The sequence below is a fragment of the Vanessa cardui genome, chromosome 1 (genome assembly GCF_905220365.1).
Source record: "Vanessa cardui chromosome 1, ilVanCard2.1, whole genome shotgun sequence".
Taxonomy (NCBI): domain Eukaryota; kingdom Metazoa; phylum Arthropoda; class Insecta; order Lepidoptera; family Nymphalidae; genus Vanessa; species Vanessa cardui.
The window spans coordinates 13948027-13954026 of NC_061123.1; positions in this window are offsets into that span (position 1 = coordinate 13948027).

Consider the following 6000-nt stretch of genomic DNA (forward strand, 5'->3'; position numbering starts at 1 on the left):
TGGAACACAATAATACTGGGTACTGGTGTTTGGCGTGAGAATATCTGATAAGGATGGTACCTACTCAGACGGGCTAGCACGAGCTCTACCACCAAGTCAAACAATCGGATAAGTAATTTGGGACTGGTAATTTATGATTAGTCAAAGGTTGATCAAAGGTTGGACGAAGGCCAGTTTCAACAAAGCCCAGCATAATACATAGGACTTTTTTAAATTCACCCAATCACACACACACATACACTCACGCGCGCACACACACACACACAAACACATACACACGCGCGCACACACACACACGTGCGCACACACACAAACACACACACACACACGCACGCACGCACACAAACACACACACACACACATATACACAGACACAAATACTTGTGATGGACTGACAAGCTGTCACGACTAAAGATACCAAATATTACCTAGCCAAGTGAATGCTCAACGTGTATACGTGCTTTCAGGGCCATCGGGAGTGTAATCACAAATCAGAACCATCTTCCTAACTCTGAGCTGTTATTGATAAATTTCAGAATATGTAATCTCAATGATTTTTATTTGCTTAACTCGGAAATCCTACCCAGAACGCAAAAATCCGCAGCCAAACTTTGGCTTTAATATTATTTATCCTGCGTTTATATCATGCTTTTATATCATCTATATAATATTTTATTGAGCAATTAGCCTAAGCCAAAGGTTCTAGATGTATATTACATGTAGCACAATAATGAACATGGACCAATTGATACAACGACTAGGAAAGGATTAATATTATATTTCATAATCTTGTAAAATTACGATTCAACGGTAACTTTACTAAAATATTTTGTCAGCCATAACACACACATGCACAGATTGATTGCATTTCCACAAACGTCATGGTATAGAAAATATTGCGAATGCGTAATTGGATACGCTATGCGTCCCTCGCACTCGACGGCCGGCGGCGCCTGCCGATGACGGGCCGTTGACAAATAATATGACGAATGATGAATACTTACACCTATTGGCTTGACTGCAATTTCATTTCAAGTACGCTTATATTTTGGCGGATTATATTTACGAAATCAAATCAGTAAACCATTTATTATTGACTCAATATTTTTTTAATGCCGTGACGTAATCATTCTCAGCATTATTGCTATAGAGTATCAAAGTAACAAAGAAAGTATTAGCTTTATAATACTCAAGTTCTTGAACAGATCATTAGCACCTTTGAGGTAGCTGCCTTCAGGGCTTTTGATGCCGGTGCACATCCGTTCAATTTTAAATGATAATAGACACCGCACAATAAGCAACCTGCTGGAAACTGAAAACTGTAGCAAACTGAAGCAATATAAAAGCTATTGTGAAACAGTACATCATAATAGCCTTCACTATGAAGGCATTCGACTTGCCAATTTGTTGAACTGAAGTTATTAAAGTTCATAAATAACTATGTGCAAAAAAGTAAGTCTGAAATATTAAAACTGGCTTCATAGTCAGCCTTCCAAGTTTCACCCGCACCACCTAGATGTCCGGAAATCCACTACAGCGCGATTTTTGAGAAGTTCTCTGTCTCTCACGACTTTTTTTTTAACCAGTTTGCGACTGCGGTTTTTCCGCACCTATTCGGCTTGGGAACCTTCCAGAAAAGAGACCTTCACTCTTTCCTTAAAGGTCGGCAACAAGCCCGCAAACCCCTTGGAGTTGCAGATTTACATGGGTGGTGGTAATCACTGTACATCTGGTGAGCCTCCTGTTCGTTGGCCAGCTATGATATAAAAAAGTTGCAAGTGAATCAAATGCAAACTTGAACATATACGATTGATATCTATCTATACCAATATTACAAAAACCAGTAGTAGCTATACTAGTCAATTTGTACGTTGCTCTATCACGGCTTAATCGCTGAACTGTATATTGGGAAATTTGCTGTCAAACTCCCTAAACACGACCGAAACTACGAGCGATAACTAGTATAGTATAAGCTGGATCATTTCAGTCTAGTCTAACAGATTTCTATGTAATAAAAATCACCCAAATCGAATTGAATTGACAATTATTGAGTCACCTTGTTTTCCGCACTTGGTTGAAAAAGGGATATTATTTTAAATAGAAAAAGCCCCGACTCGTATTTTCCTGTTCCGCACTACAACCTACTTAACCCATTTATCACCATAGCCATCCTCTTAAGTCGGAACAACGTGGGTCCTTATGAATCGCACCATTTCAAGTAAGCACCTATTTACTTTGCCTTGGACATAACGGCTCCCCAACTAGCGATAAAAAGTATGAGGCTTCACGTTAGAAGACGCGACATTTATTGGTATGTTTGTGCATTTATTTAATATGCACTCATTAAATATTCTGGTAAATTTTGATGAAATTTTTATACTAAAATAATATGCGAAGCTTTAATCTCCTCCACTGAACAGAATTTGATAAAATTTATAATGGAGCAAGATTGAGCGCAGAGGATACAGGCTGCTTATGTATTTGTAACACCAGACGTAAATAATATCAAATCAAAATTTGTTTAACTTTATTCCTTCTGGAAAGATAAATAGAAGAATTGAATTTTGAATATGCCCTCTACAATGATTCCAAAAACGCTCCGGTTTTTAAATATTTTAATATCTTATGGTGTATATTAGACTTTTTAATATTAAAGTTGATTCTTTTTCTTTCACTACACAGACTGATTTGTTTTGAACAAATAACTATTTAACACTAAAAATGATTTTGATGATCTTTGTGCTACAGCTGTAATAATTTTTTTATTAAAACCTAGGTGAAATCGCGGCTTCGCCAATTTGGAATTCAGAATGAATTCTGGATGAAATTATCTTACTAAAGAATATGTACTTGTAGGCAATATATAATATGTATAATATAATTACATACAACCTTTTATCCCCAACGTTGCCCTAGTCTTAAATTTGCTTGGTTCTAATTCATTAAAATCGATACACAGACAAACAGACAAAATTACTTTCGTATGGATAGCTAGATATAGTATAGATACCTAGCTTTGTCGGTGATTTTACAAAAATAAATCTGAAACATTTTTTTATGAAAACAAAAGTTTTCAGTTTGATATGGTCAGTTCGAACGAAATTGGTTGTGTACATTCATAAACAGCACCAATATTACATTCATACACACATTGATATCCTTATAAAAATATCAAATACCTACACATTGCAAAAATTGTTAACATTTGTCAAAATTTATAAGTTAAATTTTATACTCATATTATTAATAAGGCAAAAACTGACGAAGACTTAGTCAACTCTTGGGAAAGCAAATCTTGACAAACTTTTTTCTTAACCCTAAGCCTACAGGTTAATTAAAAAAAAAGTAAAGTAACAGCTTGTACATTTCCCACTTCTGAGATAAGGCCTCCTCTTCCATCAAGGAGTGCGTTTGGAACATATTCCAATTTAGGGTTGGTGAAATGCACATGTGGCAGAATTTCGATGAAATTGACACATGCAGGTTTCCTCACGATGTTTTGCTTCACCGCCGAGCACGAGATGAATTATAAACACAAATTAAGCAAATATATGTATATGTATATATATATATATATATATATATATATATATATATATATATATATATATATATATATATATATATATATATATATATATTTATAATATTGTAAAAACCAAAACCTTGTTAATTGATAATAAGTATGATCATTAACGTTATCGACAACTTTATTGTCTTTTATTGAAACTTCTATTAACATTTTTAGTTACGACTTTTATTGAAAACAAGTTGTATTTATAATATTAGTATACAGAGTGATGATGATGCACTTAACCGAGGAGATTGTATTTATTTCACCGGAGCACTCCCTATTTCCATTAAAATCTGTCACGACCGAAAATAGTTTAGACGCAGAACGAGCAGGTAAACGTGCTTCTCAATGAACGGAAGTGTAAAAATGTCACTTTTGAACTCCACTGCAACTTTAAATTTCTTGATAGAATACCCCCAATAACCCAGAATCAATATATTCTCAATCGAGATCGAACAGTTTATATAACTGTTTATATAGTACGACAAAACTTAGATGTAGCATCAGCAAAATTCATTAAACAGATCACATCCGAATTATCCCAAATTATCAATATTTATTTCTTTTGTGAATATGATGTTTACACAATATGATGTTTACACAAACGTAATATCATGTGACCTAATATATTCGTCAATTTGACACGTCGATTTACATGCACTTACTTTCGCGGGTTGAACTGACGCGAGAATCTATAGCGACGAATAGAGTCGATTGGCGCAATAGGGGGCTATTTCTATTTGGTTGTGTAAATCGGTAGTAATCGGTTTTATTAAATTTACCGATGCTACATCTAAGTTGTGTCGTACTATACATATTATATTGCTAACTTAATTATTCTTTTGCATAACAAATTGAAACAAAACAACAAAGACTTGAAAGAAATAATTAATAAATGTAGTTTGGTTATTATTAAATAAGAAAGTTTTGTATCTATTCAATCTTTAAAAGAATTCAATATCTGTGAAACATATAAAACTGTTCCGTTACTGAGTGACTGAGTTACTGACAGACAACGCACAGCTTATACCACTGGACCTAGAGACTTGAAATTTGGCACACGTATAAGTACCTTGAGTATCCTAGAGGTGTACTAAGAAGGGATTTTTCAAAATGCCCACGAGATAGGGAGAATAAATGGGATTTATAATTTCGAACCAAAGTAGCTCTATCTCCGTAACTATAATTATAAGGGGTTTCAAATTTAGCATGCAAGTAGGTTATAAACCAACTAAAAACAGTTTTTAGGATACTTCAGAATTCCCAAGGGATAGGGAATAAACGGGACATGTTTTGTATAAGCATTGTACCAGTGCGAAGCCGGGGCAGATCGCTAATATGTGTATGTGGGCAGTCATTAATATGTGTACAAATTGACTTATTTTCAATTGCTTACAATATAATAGAAATCAAAAGGCCGTATTAAAACAAGCAATCTTACTTGTTGCCAAGACTAATGCTGTTATTTTCTTGGAAAACATCCAAAACAAGATAGACAACAAAAGTCTATCTTTAAGTTATGACTATATTTCTGTTTGGTTATAAGTTTTAAGATTAACGTTCATTTTCAGTCTAAATCAGGTCTTATGACGTGGCTTAAAAAAATGCAACATTGACTTTAAACGGATATATACGAATACAATAAATTATTTTCATGATTCGTGACTAACATTAAGTCATGAAGTTATCGATAAATGATTTGTTATGACGTACTTCAAGCTTAGAATAAGCTTTAATATCAAAAACGAAGTTACATAAAAGTTATTATTAGTTAGTATATTTTTATTATTTGTATTATTTAGTTAGTATATTTGAATCGTCATGTTACCAAAAAAAATCTAACCGAATATATGAAAACAGAAACATTTCAATTAATAAAAGAAAAATGATGTAAAGTACTTTATATATCTCAGAACTGGACTGTACAATATTTAGCTTCGAATACAGCCTGTTCAAATTGATTGTTCTGCTCTGACCTGGCGCAGGAAATTGCTCAAACTCTTACTCAGGGCTATCTCTTTGATTCCCGTCGGAGACTTTAACTCAACGTCATCGATATCTGCGTTATTATTTTTGTCAACTTGGAGACGTTTTTATATACTAACTGAAACAACCACAATTCAATTTACGTAAAACTTATACTGGATGGTGCAATGGTTTCGAAAGTCTCAATATATAATATTATTGTATATGTAGCTTTGCTTCGCAGTAATTTATATGTTGTCGTATAATAAGTGTGTTAATGTATGGATAAAAAAAAATCATATACTTTATTTTTATTTATGTATACTAGACGCTACTTGACGATAACTTATCGCTACTAGAATAAAAACAATCAAATGTTAAAAATATTTCATTTATTTTTTTCTTTGACTTGTTTCATATTAAATATTATGTAGAAAATTATTTATTATTAATTTAATATT